The 19,452-nt window shown below is 37.9% G+C and overlaps 1 protein-coding gene across 8 annotated transcripts in view; it reads right to left on the bottom strand.

The window, feature by feature from the left end:
- Positions 1 to 17,972, bottom strand: part of LOC120530126 (RNA-binding Raly-like protein) — a 1,108,526-nt gene extending 1,090,554 nt beyond the window's left edge. For 3 of the 8 annotated variants that reach the window (XM_039754308.1, XM_039754312.1, XM_039754309.1), the window contains exon 1: positions 17,145 to 17,972. The gene's annotated coding sequence lies outside the window, so the exon portion shown is untranslated. The remainder of the gene's footprint in view (positions 1 to 17,144) is intronic. The other 5 variants (XM_039754313.1, XM_039754315.1, XM_039754310.1 and 2 more) reach the window with 4 other exon arrangements.
- Between the last annotated feature and the right edge of the window lie 1,480 nt (positions 17,973 to 19,452).

Raw genomic sequence — 19,452 nt, 5'->3', positions numbered from 1 at the left:
TATAGAATTAACTTGAAAAATGATACTAATGGTTTACCAAGCCTTAAATTATACCAACCCTTCATACGCTGTACAACCCCAAATCACAAAAAATTGGGATGGTACATAAAATACAAAAAGAAAAAGAAGAAAATGTTAGCTCCACCAGGACCATGAAAAATCGAATTAACTCTTTCAGGGCTAGAAATATTTGGGACCCAGACAACTGGGTACGTGTGGGCCCCACTGCCTTCCCCCGGGTCCCCACATGCCAAAACCTTCAAATACAGTACGTATACAAAATGATCGAAATGTCCCCTTTGACAAGCGTGCTTCACACGACACCAGCACGATATCTACTTGCGTGGTGCATGCGGCTGTTAAAACACTCATTTGTATTGTTGTTAAGCTAAATGATTTAACTTTTCTATTACATGTAACTTGAATATATATCTACGCGCACAACATCAGCAAAAAAAAAATCAAGCGTGAAGGGGCCCCCTTCTGTTAGGGCCCCAGGACCAGAGTCCTGTTTGTCTGGGGCTGATGTGGACTTTTGTCAAAAAGAGGAGTTGACGATGGTAATCGACTGTATACTGTGACAAGACCAACCGTTATATTTTAGTTGGACTCTCATTGCTAGAAGGAAAGTTAGATTCAATGGTTTGACCAAGATTCCCTGCCCACTCGTGAGTAGCAAGGCGCACACAGTGGCAAAAATGGCACTGACATCTGGCGAGAGATCAAAGCAAATACATAAAGCAAAATACTCCGTGGATGACGTTTTGCCTGTTATCTCTGAACTGGAATATGACTTGTCTGACTTGGTTTTTGATACAAGTGATCGAAAACAAACGTGACGTTCCAGCTTCAGCTGATCGGTCCCCAGCTAGTTGTGGTACTGACAATGTTTGCCAGGGAGGACTGCCACTTAACAATGACAAGAGTTAGAAACCAGATTGTAATGCACTGTGACCGTGACCACTGCTGCTGTCCCAGTCAAGCGAAGACAGCCTGGCAGCAAGCAAGCCGCACATTCTTGGCAAACTGACAGTCACAGCATGCATCAACAGACATTTTATGTTGGTTTCTGAGTGAAACTATTGTTTTTTGGAAAAAAATATTCAGCCCTCAAAGAGTTAAATAAGTAGGTTTATTATCAGTTTTTTTTTAATGTTACACAATATTAGCCTGATGTATCTCTGTTGTTTTGCCTGCCTAAGGTAAAGTCATCCTTGATGGAGGATCGCAGGAATTGTGGGAAAGAGGGGTCCTTTCATCGGATTAGCGCTATTTCAGCTGTGGAATAGCCAAATGGGGGAGGCAGCTTGATGGCTGAGGTCTCCAGGACTCCAAACAAATCCAAATCATATTATGGGATATCATCTACTGTTAAATTCTACTCCATACTTCTAATATTTTTATTTCTATACTGTAATGAGGATTTGTTCTGTTCTGTGTGTTGTGTTGTATTGACCCCCTTTTTTGACACCCACTGCACACCCAACCTACCTGGAAAGGGGTCTCTCTTTGAACTGCCTTTCCCGAAGTTTCTTCCATTTTTTCCCCCCTACAAGGTTTTTTTTTTGGGGGGGGAGTTTTTTCTTGTCCTCTTAGAGAGTCAAGGCTGGGGGGCTGTCAAGAGGCAGGGCCTGTTAAAGCCCATTGCAGCACTTCTTGTGTGATTTTGGGCAATACAAAAAATAAATTGTATTTTTAGTGCATAACAGCAGAAGGCTGCCTCACCACTTCTTTTAAGCTGGGCTCTTGAAATTATAAGAAGACCTCCATTTGAACATTTAAGGTTATGACTTGGGGTGTAGTGGGACAGGCACTCCAACGTACAAACCCCAAATCAGAAACATTTGGGATGGTGTGGAAAATGAAAATAAAAAATATTGGCATTTCTTAAATTTACTTTTTGTTTCAGTACACACCCTGAATAATGTGTGGATGATAAATTGGACTGGACTGCCAATACTGATGCTCTGTGTAAGAAAGGTCAGAGCAGACTATACTTCCTTAGAAGACTGGCATCCTTCAACATCTGCAATAAGATGCTGCAGATGTTCTATAAGACAGTTGTGGTGAGCTGGGGAGGCAGCATAAAGAAGAGAAACGTATCACGCCTGGACAAACTGGTGAGGAAGGCAGACTCTATTGTAGGCATGGAGCTGGACAGTCTGACATTCATGGCAGAGCGACGGGCGCTGAGCAGACTCCTGTCAATCATGGAGAATCTACTGAACAGGATCATCTCCAGACAGAGGAGCAGCTTCAGAGACAGACTGCTGTCACCATCCTGCTCCACTGACACACTGAGGAGACCCCACACTATGTGACTCTTCAATTCCACCCGGGGGGGTAAACGCTAACATTATACAAAGTTATTGTTTGTTTTTACATACATTTTTATTACTCTTTAATTAAATATTGTTTCTTTGTATCAGTATAATTCTGCTGGATTATGTGAATTTCCACTTGGGATTAATAAAGTATCTGTCTATCTAATGATTTAGATATGAAAAGTCTGTCCACTGAGCATTAAACACAAAACACGTACTCAGTGCTGACATAATAAATAATTTTGTATATTTATTTTACATTTTTCATCATTCACTCTTTGAACCCACGAATTGAGTTCCTTGCCCATACAGAGTTGGCACTTATCCTGGCAGCCACTCCAGACAGAGCACCAGTCCATTGCAGGGACCACTCAGTCGCACACACACACACACACAGAGCTCCTGTTTTTGAGTCAGTCTCACAATACTGAGTGCCACTCAGATACCACAAACCAAGCCAATGTAATAAAAAACACTTCAAGGTATCTCTCCCACGTTTGCCTTTCACCTTTCCAGAAAGGAGTCCCAAATAGTGACTGCTGTTCCTTCATAAATGTCAGCACTTGAGAAGACGAAGCTGGGTGAGCTCACGTCCTTGAAAACGGCTCTGCAGATGCAATAGAAGAAGCAGTGAGTGTAAAGATGCTCTGCTATGGCCCTACTTCAGTAATCGAGTTTCAAATTTTTCAAACACGGATAACTGCTGAATAGTGTAATATACAGTACCGAGCATTACAACGTAAAGCAGACCTCCCCGATATTTAAACACAGTAAATCAGCCAAATGCATTTAAACTTTATTAAGGAATTTAAAAAACTAAAAATGAAAGACAGGATGTGTTTGTCTCCTGTTCCGATTTTATAATTTAGATATTTACGGCAGAATTAATTAAATGAAAAAGAAAAGCTAAGTGTAAAAATAAGCCTCAACACCATAATGACAAAGGATTTATTAACAAAACACCCAATACCTAAAATATGGATACAACCAAAGCAGTTAAAAATAAAACAGAGAATGTCAGTAAGCAGCTGAGAATGTCGTCTAGAGTTGAGGGCCAGTGCTGTCTGTTAAAATTTGATAATCTTGGTTTGGAATCGTGTTTTTGACAAAAGCACAAACCTATTTTGGGAATATGGACAGCATAGCAGTTCTATTTCATTTTACCGGTAAAGTAGGCCTGTGAAGCACACACTGCAGTATATTCGAACCATTCACTCTGACTAACCACTGCTGCCACCAGCAAATTAAAGGGATAGCATTTCCTTAAGAATCTTACAAAAAAAAAAAAAAATATTCAGGAAAAACTGAGTCCAAGTTATTAAATATAAACTACTCTTAAAATGCAGTTAAGCAGTCAGGTACAACTCACAAAACAGGTCATCTATTTGTGAATATCTTTGCTTTATGTGCGGCTTATGAAAAATGTTTAAGCTGTCAGTCACGTTTTACGATTTAAAAATAGGATAACGATTTTAAACAAGAGGTTAGCCTGACGGGTACGTCTTTGGACCCGAGTTCAAAAGTGCAAAGTAGACTACTGATCCCCTGTGCAGCTCCTGAGCGAGTGCCTTCACCCATCTGCACCAAAGTGATAAATGATACAAAGGTGTACTGTATATAGCACCTTGACATGGTGTTCACTTAAGAGAGGTGCAGTATACAATAGAAGAAAGGGTGGACATTTTATTTTGATTTGGATTGTTATTAAGTAATGAATGCGTTACTGCATGTCGCTTTGCAGACTCAGTTACCTCCCAAATGCTGATAGATAGATAGATAGATAGATAGATAGATAGATAGATAGATAAGATAGATAAGATAGATAAGATAGATAAGACAGATAAGACAGATAAGACAGATAAGATAGGATGCTACTGCATAAATGTATAATTGATATGATGGACATGGAAGGCACCCTATAATGGACAGACTACTAGGCATGTATTTGTATATCTGATACACATGATAGACCGTAGAGTTCCCAGTGTATGTTAATGGTATTCTGTGCTTGGACACTTCTTGCTTAACCAATGGAAACTTTGCCATAGAAATATAAAGCTGAGTAGCTGAATTTCATTGGTAGCTAGACAAGTGATAGATAATGTTTTTGCCATTTTATATATACTGTATGTATGCAATGTATATTATATGCATAGTGATATTTACAAGGCATTTTCTATTTTAACTGTAATTTTATTTTGAATTGTTTTGACAGGCAGGTAATGTTCAACTAAAGAATAAAATTTAATAAATGAATTGCCTAGATAGATAGATATGTGGAGATACAGTTAGAATCGATGAGGCTACAGAGTAAGGACGAGTAAATGTGTTTTGTACAGAATACAGATGACAACAATACAAGTCCAGAATACTTAAAGCAGCACTTTAAATCAAAGCCTGATCAAAAGATGACAAAATAAAATAGCAGGATTTTAATAATATACAAAATTAAACATAAATCAATTGACTTTTTTTTTTATTAAAGTAACTGTGTCATTTTTTTCCCTTGTGTTATTTAAACTGGCAAGGTTTGAGATTCTGCCTTGAAAAAGTTGCCTTTTTGCAGCTTCACAAGGTATCCTTAATTTGAAAACGGCTGCTGTCAAGAAGGCAGAAGACATTCTGTTAAAAGCCAAGACACAAAATGGCAGTGTTGGAAGGAAACAGGCCTACACTTAGGCACATAAAACATATCCATCCAACACTGTGTAAATTATTTAACTTAAGAGTACAGTTTGCTGTTGAGGTGAAAGGCGTTAGGAGGCACTTTGACTGGAGTAAAAATAACAAAAATATCTAACAATGTAAAAATCACACATTCTCCTGGGGCTGATGGAGCTAACATTAACACACACATATATATATATATATATATATATATATATATATACACACACATACATATATATATATATATATATATATATATATATATATATATATATATATATATATATATATATATATATATATATATATATATATATATATATATATATATATAGATATATATATATATATATATATATATATATATATATATATATATATATATATATATATATATTATCAGATTACCCAGTTGCTTCGCTCACTAAGTGGACAGGAAAAAAATAAAATACAGTATCTGGAGGTATTTGTGGCTTTCATCAGGCAATGGCATTAATGACCCAATTCTATGATAGATTTGACCCCGTATTTTAAATGTCGGCATAAAGCCAGATTCCTTGGTAGCAGCCGTGGTGCCAAACGATGTCTTTTGAAAACACGAACTGCATTTCCTACTGTTATGTAGAAAATGAGTTGCACCAGAAATAAGAGACAACAACGGTTCAGGTGGATGGCTTAAAGGTGTTAATTTCACGTTGCCGTCTGAACAACACATCCCACGTGATTCAAATTTAAACCTTTTTGCTTGGCAGTACTCACACACAATGTTCATTTCTCCTATTGTAACTTTTGGATGTAGGCTATAATCGTTTTCAATGTTATAATTGAATCCCTCCATATACAGACACTGACGCCTGTGTGACGTGAAAGCCTGTGAATACCGTATCCGTCGAATTCGATTCTGTTCAGCACGTTGTTTGGGTGTTTGTGAGGTCCTCAATTGTGATTGTCGTATATGTTGATTAGCGATTAGCATCGATCTGCTTCTGTCTCACGTTCTCTGTGTAACCTGACTCTTATGGTCATACGTAATTTCCGTTTCAAACGCGAGTGCATTAGTATATGTTCTGTGGTCATACATAATTTCCGTTTCAAACGTGAAAAGAATTTATTATATAAATATATATATATATATATATCCCATTTTAACTTTAAGGAAAGCAGAAGTCCTTTTTTTAGAAAGACAGAGAAAATAGCAATATCCCTTATCTATTTATCTGTCTAGCTACGAAATTCAATTAACCAATTTTATTTTTCCATACCACATTTCCCATTGGAACAGCACACAATATCAAAACACAGTTTTGAATAAATATAATTAAAACACAAAATAAAATACACAAGACTAAGTATGCATATAACAATTTCTAATATATAAAGCTTAACATGGAGGTGTTGTTTGTTTTTTATACAATTTCAAGTCCTTGCCTTGGTCTAATCTCAGTAAAACGTGGCACGCATATCCCACTTGGTCAGGAAGACCCCTTTCATGGGTGGTGAGGGGCATCATTTTAAAGAACAGTACCTTTTATTGGATTTTTGAGCCCTAAAATGAATTCATTTCATTTCATTTGTGTCTGGGATGGCACACTTTAAGAAACACCATTTATAGACGATAGATAGTAATTCTAAGGCAGAACTAACAGAAGCAATGCCGGGTGCTGCTGATAATATATTATTATATTAGAAGGACACTACTGCCTTATTTATATTATGCTGTGTACAGTATTCACCATATTAGAAACTCCTGTCTTTTTTTACTGTATGTGATCTTCTTCACATGTACACCTTTAAAGAGCTGCTTTGAATCATTTCAGCATAGCATTTATATATTTGTCATCATCATCATCATCGTATAAATTTGAGATTTTTGAGCCCTAAAATGAATTCATTTCATTTCATTTGTGTCTGGGATGGCACACTTTAAGAAACACCATTTATAGACGATAGTTCTGCCTTAGAATTATTAACCCAAGCAATGCCAGGTGCTGCTGATCATATTATATTAGAAAGACACTACTGTCTTTTCTATATTATACTGTATACAGTTTTCACCACATTAGAAACTCTTGTATGTGATCTTCTTCACATGCCCCCTTTAAAGTGCTGATTTCAATCATTTCAGCTTAGCATTTATATATTTGTCATCATCATCATCATCATCGTACAAAGCAGCTTCATCTTATTCTTTGCCCTCTTTGAGTCTAACTATGTCCACATAAAGTCCTTTTTTTTTTAGAAAGAAAGACCGAACTACCAGTATTATAATGAACACCTGAAGCCTGGCTGTGCCTCTTTCCTTTCCATGTATGCACCTTTCCGGGTCTCTTTGACCCCCGAGACCCCATTTACATCTGCTGGTTTCGCCGTATCCCAGGTCCCCACACCCAAGTGACTCCTAACTACTAAAATACGACTTTTCAAAGTTTCTGTTGTTATTGTACATTTTTCTTGCAGCATACTAATGGAGTGTGCCTAAGGTATGCTTTATCTTGGCTAAGACTGAATACAGCTGCTGATGTGTTTTTTATTATTATGACGATCAAGTTATTTAACTCCTGAAGGAGGTTCTTTAGAGAAATGTTCATTTTGGGTTCAAAACAGAACCATCCATATCAAGGTTCCAGAAAGAACTTTGATTTATTTAGAACATAAATAGCTATGACTAGATAGTAACAGACTTCCGAAATGCCAGTGGGTTCCCGATTTTAGGTGGTCTCTTGCTGCGTACCATCACACAAGCTCAGGTTTTCTTGATGCGTTTTAACCTGCTAGGCAGCCTAATATACGTTAAAGCTTTCTGTTTTGTCCACATATTAGGAACCATTTCAAAGCCCAGAAAACCAATTTAATGTGCAAGGAACCCTTTACAGAATGAAACGGTTACTTTGTCAAGCAAAGGGTCTAAAAGGAATGACACAACCCAGGAAAAGTGCCATTACAGAGAGCTGTTATTTTTATGGGTGGCAATATCCGAGCGCATGGCTGCGGGTCTAAAGATGACAGGGTGGCTACAAAACACTTCCATTCACCTTCATTTTTGATTACTCCTCTAGTTAAATGAAACTGCAAAGCTGAAGACGCTGCCACACATAACTTACAAAAAGGCAAATGAAACTGAAGCTAATCACTCAAAGGATCCATGGATACACAAACTGGGCACTGCAAAGGTGGGTTTGTTTCTGTCTTATAAAGGATTAAAAACTTATAGAAATGCATAAACCAGCAAGAATGTGATTACATTTAATAATCGGAATGCTATTTGAGATACAGCATTACTAGAAATGATCTTTCCTATGTTACAGATGTTTAAGAGCTCAGGACTGAAGTCGGCATTTAGAAGGCAGCAGCCTGAAGTCAGACGTTCTTGTGTGTTTTTGGAGGGTGGTGGTTTGTTAGAGTCTTTAAATTTCCCTTCAGCTTTTGTTTTAATCTCCCCTTGGGGACAAATAAAATTATTATGTATCAATCAATCATATGATAATAACATACTGTTTGACTTGTAGGCCTATGCAGAGATAAACATGCCTATGATATACTGTAAGAATTTCATCAGAAAATAGCAATATCTCTTATCTATTTATCCCTCTAGCTATGAAATTCATCCATCCATTATCCAACCCGCTATATCCTAACTACAGGGCCACGGGGGTCTGCTGGAGCCAATCTCAGCCAACACAGGGCACAAGGCAGGAAACAAAACCTGGGTAGGGCACACACACACACACCCACACTAAGGACAATTTAGGATCGCCAATCCACCGAACCTGCATGTCTTTGGACTGTGAGAGGAAACCACAGCACCTGGAGGAGAACCCACGGAGACATGGGGAGAACATGCAAACTCCATGCAGGGAGGACCTGGGAAGCGAACCTGGGTCTCCTAACTGCGAGGCAGCAGCGCTACCCGCTGCGCCACCAGGCCGCCCACTATGAAATTCAATTAACCAATTTTTTTTTTTTCCATACCACATTTCCCATTGGACAAACACACAGTACCAAGACACAGTTTTGAATAAATATAATTAAAACACAAAGTAAAATATACAAGACTAAGTTTGCATATGACAATTTCTAATATATAAAGCTTAACGTGAAGGTGTGTGTTTGTTTTTTATACAATTTCAAGTCCTTGCCTTGGTTCAAACTCAGTAAAACTTGGCACGCATATCATTTGGTCAGGGAGAGACATTTAAATCCTGGGGGTACCTTTCAGGGGTGGTGGGGGGCATCATTTTAAAGAACAGTACCTTTTCCTGAATTTTGAGCCCTAAAATGAATTAATTTCATTTCATTTGTGTCTGGGATGGCACACTTTAAGAAACACCATTTATAGACGATAGATAGTTCTGCCTTAAAATTACTAACACAAGCAATGCCGGGTGCTGCTGATAATATATTATTATATTAGAAAGACACTACTGCCTTATTTATGTTATACTGTGTACAGTATTCACCATCTTAGAAACTCCTGTCTATTTTACTGTATGTGATCTTCTTCACGTGTACACCTTTAAAGAGCTGCTTTGAATCATTTCAGCATAGCATTTATATATTTGTCATCATCATCATCATCGTATAAATCAGCTTCTTCTTATTCTTTGGCCTCTTTGAGTCTAACTTTATGTCCACATACATAATATTTTATCTATCTATCTATCCATCCATCCATTATGTAGTGTTTTATCTCTCTAACCTTTCATCCTTGTCATCATCATCATCATCGTACAAATCAGCTTCTTCTTATTCTTTGGCCTGAGTCTAACTTTATGTCCACATACATATAATTTGATCTATCCATCCATTATATAGTATCTTTTCTCTCTAACCTTACAACTTTCATCATTGTCATCATCACTGTTCAAAGTAGCTTCAATGTGTTTGCTTCTTTTTATTCCTTGGCCTCCTTAATTCTAATTTTATGCCCACAAACATAGGACTATGTCTAACTAACTATCTATTATATAGTGGTTTGTCTATCTATATTTTCAACTTATAATTAGTGTTGTTATCATCATCACTACACAAAGCAGCTTCAACATGTTTGCTTTTTCTTACTCCTTGGCCTCTTTAAATCTAATATTATGCCCAGATAGATAGACAGATAATTATATAAATAGGATAGCACAGATATATCTATCTAAGTTCTAAATAATAACTTAATGGTATGTAATAACACTGCCTGGTCTGTACTACATTTTTGCCTCAATTTTGCTATAGCAAATCACTTTGAAAAGCATTATATAAAACTGAAGCCTAATATCAGCTGATAGATAGATAGGAGTCCTATCATATAATGCTAATGCTATACAGTATTTCCAACTTATAATTAGCATTGTTGTCATCATCACTACACAAAGCAGCTCCAACGCGTTTGCTTTTTCTTACTCCTTGGCCTCTTTAATTCTAATATTATGCCTAGATAGATAGATAGATAGATAGATAGATAGATAGATAGATAGATAGATAGATAGATCTATCTATACAGTATTTTCAGATTATAATTAGCTTTGTTGTCATCATCACTACACAAAGCAGCTCCATCCTGTTTTCTTTTTCTGACTCCTTGGCCTCTTCAACCCTACCTTTATGCCCACAAACATTGGACTCTTGTCTATCTATACATTATACAGTATACTGTAGTGTCTTGTCTATCTATATTTTCAGCTTATAACTTGCACCCTTGTCATCATCATTGAGAAAGCGGCTTCAACACAGTTGCTTTTTCTCGTTCCTTTGCCTCACAGATCTTAACTTTATGTTCACATACACATTTATCTATTTTATAGTGCCTTGCCTATCTATCGACCTAGACAAATAATTTCCATGCTTTTGGATTTAGGAAAAGTTGTTGTATTTATAAATGACTGTTTTTACTCTCTGCGGTGGGCTGGCACCCTGCGTAGGGTTTGTTTCCTGCCTTGTGCCCTGTGTTGGCTCCAGCAGACTCTTGTGACCCTGTAGTTAGGATATAGCGGGTTGGATAACGGATTATTGGATGGATGTTTTTACTCTTCTTTTTGTAACTTTTTAAGCTACTAATATTGTAAAGTATGCCGAGCTACTTTGATGTATTAAAATGTGCCACAAAAATTAAACATTAGTGTGACGTGGACAGTAGGGAGTGGAGGCAGTGCTGGGGTGGAGGCGCGGGTCACGTCTCTAGAGAGATGAGCAGAATGATGGGGATCAGGATTAATTAAGGGTGCTTGCAGAAAAAGGCAGTGTGGGTAGTTGGAAAAGGTAGTTTATGTTGCAGCGAGAGGAAGACAGCATCAGGGTGAGAAGGGAGCGAACAGTTAAAGGAGGGCAGGCAAGAGGTAGACAGGATGAAGGCGACTTGTTTTTATTACAGTGGGAGTCCAAATTCTGTTAACACTAATGGATTATTTTGATCTCGACCACACCTTTCCAGGTTCGATGAACAGGCCATGGTGGACCATTGCCGCGGCCTCCACACTCCCCTGATTTGACACCCTGTGATTTCTGGTTATGGGGTATGGTGAAGGTGTGTGAGTTTATAGCATTAAAGTTTGTGATATCAATGACCTGAAGGACAGAATACGGACTGTGGTATCATCAATTCCCCGTGAAATGTCTGTCTGGGTTTTAAATGGTACTGTTGCTCGTTGGTTTGTGTGTGTTGAACTTGATGGCGCACAGGTTGAGACATTCCTGTAAATCATCAAGCACATACAGTTAGTAGGTTTTGTGAATTAATTGTTTCCACATTTCAAATGTTAACATAATTTGGACTCACCCTGTACTTTGGACCCAAACAACGGGCGGTGTTAAGGCATCGTTTATATTGGGGCATATCAAATAAAAAGCCAGTTGGCATTTGGAAGACAAGACAAGCAGCTCCTGAGTGTGTCTTATTCGAAAGGATGTCACATTATTAACATGAACTTTTTTATAAAAGATTGTTGTAACAATACGCAAACTACACACTCATACTTGCTTGTTCATATTCAACTTATCGCATATGCCACCTTACACAAATCCTGACAGATTTTGGCAGGTAGTGCAGCCTTTATCCAGTCACGACTTTGTAGTTCAGACCCTGAGGCTGCAGGTTCAAATCCTGCCATGGCCACAAGTGCTCGAAATGGAGAGGAAAAAAAATGAACTTGTATCTGAAATGTTGTTAGTCAGTTGCCTTAAGGTGTCAGCCAAATAATAAGTAAGAACAGGTTTAGTGTAATAAAGATAACCCAATGATTTGGATAGCCTTACAGCTCAACACTTTCCAGCCTCTCTTCTTCCAGTCCTGGGTCTCACTGAGTCGGTAACCAGACATGTCACATTAATAATAATAATAATAATAATAATAATGCATGTTATTGAAATGGCACCTTTCCTCAAACACTGGGAGCTCATCTGTCACTGCTCGTGTTGCAGAGTATCAGCTCCTCACACCCAAGTGACTCCTAACTGCTAAAATACTCCAGTTTGGTTTTACTTTTACATTTTTATAGAGACATGCAAATAGAGTGTAACTAAAGAAGATCTCAACTCAGAGTTAACACCTTAGCTGGTGATGAGGTTTATTTTTATTTATAACAAAGCAACAAAACCCCCACTCCCCTTCCCTTCCCAAACTGGCTCCTGTCCTTTCCTGGGCTCACCGCTCACACACCTCTCCTCGCCATTACACTCCACTGGGACTGCCAATCAATAATGCAAAGCACAGTAGAGTTACTTTCAGAGAGGAAAACAGGATCTGCACAATAAGGCAATAAAAAAACAAAGAAAAAGAAGAAACTTGGGGAAAAGAAGGCAGGACGGCAAAGGATCAGTTGGGAGGAGGCAAGCAACACTTTCTTAAAATGAAGACGGGATCAAATGGGCATAGAAACATTGGCAGCCTCTTCCAGTGTGACGAATCATCTGCGCTATCTGTTTGTGGAGCTGCAAACGAGGGGATTTCGAGATTTCATAGTCAACGTTTAGCCAAGCTGTATACAGCATAACCCATCTGTGAGCTCAGTGCTGCTGTGCCCATTCGCTACCATGTAATATTGATAATGTCTTGCTGAAGCTATTGATTTTATTCCAGATCAAGCTGTAACTAATTCAGTCAGTCAGTCCCAGTGACGCTGCTTAGGTTTGGATGGATGGATAATAATAATAATAATAATAATAATAATAATAATAATAATAATATACCATTTATAGTAGGAGCATTAATAATAATAATATAAATAATAATACTACAAGTATTGTGCCAGTTATGGTAGGAGCATTGATAATAATAATACTACAAGTATTGTGCCAGTTATAATAGGAACATTAATAATAATATAATAATAATGATAGTACTACAAGTATTGTGCCAGTTATGGTAGGAGCATTAATAATAATATAATAATAATAATAATGATGATAGTACTACAAGTATTGTGCCAGTTCATAGGAGCATTAATAATAATAATAATAATAATAATAAAATAATAATAGTACTAAAAGTATTGTGCCAGTTATGGTAGGAGCATTAATAATAATAATAAAGTTGTGCCAGTTATAGTTATTTGAAGAAAAGAATCTCATCAGATGCTCCTGGGCCATCCCTCAGCTAACAAAGTCCAGGCGTTAGGAGCGCGGCACACATCCTTCTTCTACACCCTTAAAAATAAAGGAGGCCAGTGTGATTCCTCCGAGTTGGTGGAACAGGGTAACCCTTTTTTGTGTTCAAAAGGCCCATCCATGTGACGGTCCAGAAAGAACCTTAACTTACAGTAGGTCTGTTTTACAGGCTCCTTACAGTAAATAATAACTACAAATAGATGGCAAGAGATTTGTGAAATACCAGTGGGTTCCTGATAATTAATGGCTGTGTACGATAACACAGGCCGAGTCAGGGTTTTCTTAATGCATTAGTGTCCTGCTAGGTAGCCTACCATACATTAAAGATGCTTTTTTTTTTTTATTACGTATTAGGAAAATGCAGTTTAATGTAAAAAAGTGCAAAGTACTGCATGTGGCCAAAAGGAACATCAATTGTAAATACAAGATGGGAGACACCGAGCTACAGGAAGCAACTTCTGAAAAGGATTTAGGGGATTATGTTGACACAACATTTTTATTGACTAAGCAAGGCACAGAAACAAATAAAAAGACAAGTAAAGTCTTAGGTTATATTGTAAAAACTGCTGGACGTAAGTCAAGGGACATTATGCTCAAAATATGTAATGCACTAATAAGTCCACATCTGCAGCCCTGTGTGCAGTTCAGATCATCACCACGGTACAAGAAAGACATAACAGCACTTGAAGAGGAGCAGAAGAGAACAACCAAGTGCATCACGGGACTTCAGGACATATCGTACTGTGACAGACTCAAAAAAGTAAACCTGTTTAGTCACAAAAAGAGAAGACTGAGTAAGAACCACATCAAGATCTTCAAAATGGTCAGAGGCATCGATAAAGGAGATCCAGCAAAACTTAAGGGTGAGCCACGTACTTAAGGACATCAGTGGAAATTAAGGAGAAATACATCGAAAACTGAAGCCAGGAAGCCCTTCTTTACCAAAGGGACTATGGAACAAACTACAGAGACATGGAGTTGAACTATAAACCTTGATAACCTTTAGGAAAAAAAAAATGGATGAGATATTGGGACAACTTAGACAAAACGGGCGTGATGGATGGAATGGTCTCCTCTCATTTGTCAAATTTCTTATATTCTTATTTTCAAGGCACAAAAACACAGTTTCACGTGTCAAGAGCCCTCCCCAGGTAGAAATGGTGCTTGGCCAACCAAAGCTTCTATAGGGTACACCACACAACCACGTAAAGAACCAAAAATGAGCCATTAAAGAACTCTTATTTGGGGTAAATCACTTTGATTTGTTATCCAGATCCGGAGCTAAGCAGCAAACCGCCAAAAAGAGAGAACAAAAAAAAAAAAAAATAACAATGGCAGTGTGACTTGAGGTTAAGGCTTTGAACTTCATATCCCACCCTAGACTCTGTGTGACCAGGAGCAAGTCACTTCACCGGTACGCTGTCACTCATTGTCTCGTTCAAACTAATGTTTGTCACCTCAGCTATAAATAATAATAATAATAATAATAATAAATCAGTTTAATGATCAAGGTAACCCTATGACGATTTCTTTGTAAAGTTCTTACAGGTAACCCGATCCTGCTGAATTGCCCCTCAGCCTCCGACCCCAGCAATGAATAGGACACGTGAACAGGATGGAGTCCTCAGAATTCGCCCAGTTTGAGTAACAAAAAAACCTCAATGCTTTCTTGAATATCCGTACCTATGAAATGATAACATGAGACTAAAGTGGCAATGCACAGACCCCGCGATAAATAAATGAATAAATAAATAAATAAATGACGGGTTCTCGATTTTTTTTTCCTATGAAATACTGCACAGCAATATCACCAGGGTTAAACTATTACAGAGTTAACGTAAGGCTTTCAAGTGGTCTGTATATATGGAAAGCCGAATACACTTCAGGGGTCCATTTACAACCAGCGATTCTTCGTTTATTTATTTATTTTTTTAATGCACATTTTGTAGTGACCATAAACCCCTCGTTCACATCCGTGTAGTAGCAGTAGCCATTTGAAGACCCCCCTAGCTATATCCTTACCGGCTCGCTTAACGCTAACGTTCTTTACAAGTTTACAATAAACGCGTCCCCGGCGGCAGGTCAGCCGGTGCTTCCAAAACGCGTCCAACACCTCGATGTATTTTCAGGCATCCGTACCGTTCATTTATCATGGGTCTGCAGCAATGCGAAGAAGGACCGGCCGCCGCCGCGAGCATCGCAGTTGTATTGCGGAGCCCTCCGAGAGGCGCAGGTAAGAGCAGCCGTCAGACAACGAGGGCGCCGGGCTGCCGGGGTGTGCGCGGACCGGTCCTCCCAGTCCAAAAAAAAAAAAATCGCGATTGTCTACGTGGATCCCAGCTGTTGGGACACCTGCGCAATATTTTCCATATCATCATCATAATAATAATAATAAATAATAAAAATAATAAAAAAAAAACAAACAAACGTGCAGCAGTCGGGTCATTGAGCTCTTATTGTGCTATCAAGTTAAAGAGCGCAGGTCGGTCCTGAGAAAAAAACAGGTAAAGGAAAACAAAACGCACACACACACACACACACACACACACTTGTTCAAGTCCCCTCAAAGCCAGCATTGCGTACATTTTCAAAGTTCGCCAAGCACCTGTCCCCCCCAAAAAGATACACAAATTGTTAAGACTGGTTTTACAGAAATAACTGCACCGTCCGTGTCGGGTAAGGCTTCAATTTAAAGATGTTACACTGATTGAAACAATAAACCAGGCACAGAAATATCATTTCAGGATTGTGTCGCCTTTATTGTATAAAAATTAAATAAAAACTGTATTTTAATCATTGAAATGCACAATTCCAGATGTAATACCTGCGAAAAGGGAAAGGGGGTCTCAGCTGATCATTTCGTCTTCGTTGACAAGGAAACCAAAAACGCACTTTTTTTGTGCAAGAAACCTTCCACAGCCATCGTTTTAAACAACTAAAGCAAAAATCCTTATCTTCAAAAATATACCGAAACAGGCAAAAGTGTTAGAAATTCAAAAAGGAAAGAAAAAGAAAAAAATAAAAATATGTATGTAACCTGTGATGAATAAGCTGCAAGAAAAGTTTCAAGTTAAAATATCACCAGGTTTTTTTTTTTTTGGTTTTAAAAAAAAAGGCATTTCCTGAAAAGCAAAACAGGAATAAAATAAATTCAGACGCTCGCACAGTGACTTGCACCGTGGTCGCAAAATCACAAAACTCTACAAAACCACACTGCAAAATACATGGCAAATCACAGCTAGACAGCAAAAGTCAGAAAATGAAAAACACAAAAAGAAAAATCGGCAAAAACCAACAAGTAAGACATGCGTTTAAAAACAAAACTGCCACCCGCTTGATTTTTTTTTTTTTAAAAACCAGTTGCATATTTTATAGAAACTGAGTCACACAGACACTGTGAAAACCATGATCCAGAATCACTGCATGCTAAAAACTTGGATCCTGAAAAAAAGGCTAAAAACCTCACTTTCAACTCTTATTTTTTTCTTAAACACCAGCAAAAGAGGAAAAAAAATAAAAAGACAAAAAAAAATTGTTTAAAAATGCCATTGAGAATGTACTCACCGAGCGGGAGTAAAATGTTGGAATAAAAATGAGATTTAGTATAAAATACAGTATGGCGGTGGAAGAAGGAATGAAGCGCTTTTCTCTCAATCTCTGCCTCGGGCACTGTCACGTGACTCGGATTCAGTCCGACTCCCAGGCAATGAACAGACAAGGGGGAACCCCACAGGAACCGAGTACTACATCTGATTAACTGGTAGCGGCTCTCCAAAAGTACGAGTGCTAGTAGTCCTTATCATGGCACGGTTTGGTCTGAACGGGCTCGGTGTTATTCTTCGGGATTTTAAAGATGCAGCGCCTCTTTTGTCAGCACGCAACCAGCATGCACAGCCATAAATTAGCTCTCCTTCCAGTTTGTGTGTCTCAGAGCTCGGCTAACTGGCAGCTGCGGCGTGTTCGCACGCTGTATACATCAGCGTAGAGGTCCTTCTTTTTTATTTTTTAATTGGGCAGATTCATTTTTTTCTCTCTTTTTTATTATGAGATCCTTTCTCTCTCTCTCTTTCTCTCTCTCTCTCTCTCTCTAAGCGGTCGAGGCTGCGCAGATTGCGCAACGATTAGCTTTTCTCGGTATTCAGCGACAGAGCTCTGGACACTGACTTCTGCCCAAGCTCCTCCTGCTGCTTTCTTATCATTTCTCTATTGCCCAGTTATCTTTCGATTGCGAGCTTTTTATTTACGTATTTGCTTTTTTTAAAAAAACACGTTTACCTGTCACCTGCACTGATCACTCCCCTCATCCGTCTCCGCTTGAAATCTATTTTAGGAAGGCGAATCTCCGATTGTGGCAATTAAAATTTGATCACTTCGTGTCAGTGCTGACAGCTGGGGCACGTGCTGGAAGACGTTAATAACACTGGGATCTACGCAGTTATAATCTATTGGTTACAACGTTTAAAATAGACGTGCGCAATTGTAGAATTCTGCTGAAAATACGTTTGATTTAAACTATAAAGCAGCCTCATTGGTCAGTGGAAGCGCATAAAACTGCCCACACCGTGACATTTTAATATGATAGCATTCTATTTTAATCTTTTTTGACGTTTAAAAATATAAACCGATTACACCTCAGTTCTATAAAGCGCCTTTCATGGCGATTGCTATTAGAAAACTAGCAGCAACACATCGAAGTATAAAAGGACGAGCAGAGACCCACAGTCCACGGTGACATACAGTATTACATACCGTTAAATCCTTATTAATACCTTCATCATAAAAATAACTCTGACTCTGTCTATCTGTCTGTCTTACTCTAAGCTGACGTTCAATAATTTCAACCGAATGGCTAAAGTTTTATATAGCGCCTTTCACGGTGATCGCGGTAGGATAGTAGAACAGACCACAGGGTATCATTACAGACCGTTAAGTGCTTATTAATAACCTCATTATGCGAACATTTAAAACTGCTATCTATTAGCAGGCAATCTATTATATAGTGCCTTTCATGTTATCTATCATAAACTATGCTGAGCTTCAAAAATATCAACCGATTAGGCTTCAATTTTATATAGCGCCTTTCTCGGCGATCGCTAGTAGCGACATTGGGGAAACAGACAAGTACAGCGTGCTTGGTGCCATTACAGACCGTTATTACAATCACCTATCCTTTTTCTATGTAAACTGGCTTTATCCAAAATCTCATTATGTAACTACTGAGGTCTGTACAGTGGCTATCTATCTATCTATCTATCTATCTATCTATCTATCTATCTATCTATCTATCTATCTATCTATCTATCTATCTATCTATCTAATCTGGCGCTCAATAATATCAACTTTTGTTTTATATAACGCCATTAACGGGAGTTTTATATTTATATAAAATATAATTAATAGTTATATATAATTATATTTATACCTAAATATACACAGTATGTTATATATATTGTGTGTGTTTTTATATTTATAGTTAAATGTAATTAAATAAGAATGAAGAATTGTTTTATATAGCGCCTCTGTTCAGGAAGTATTTTATCTTAACCTAAAACTCTGCCCCTTCTTTCAGTATACCTCTCGGTTCAGATGCTCAGGATAATTTGTGTGTGTGTTAAATAATAAATTATGTTATTTGTTCAGGCTTTTTTTTTCTACTATTGAATGTAGTATTTTCCCCTGGTTTATTGTCTTTTATTCTATTTAATGCTTTGTATTTACTATATTGATCTGTTTCAGTGCTCCATTTAGAAAATATTTGTATCCAATGTTACATTTCTGCTCTTTCTGAGGTTACGTGAAACGCTTTGAGCATGGGAAAGGCGCTGTATAAATAAAATATGTTATTAACATTAGTTGTAGTGGTAGTAATAGT

This window comes from Polypterus senegalus, chromosome 5, assembly GCF_016835505.1.
Source record: "Polypterus senegalus isolate Bchr_013 chromosome 5, ASM1683550v1, whole genome shotgun sequence".
NCBI classification, from domain to species: Eukaryota; Metazoa; Chordata; class Cladistia; order Polypteriformes; family Polypteridae; genus Polypterus; species Polypterus senegalus.
The sequence above is the reverse complement of the archived record's forward strand: the minus strand, read 5'-3'. Positions and strand labels throughout refer to the sequence as shown.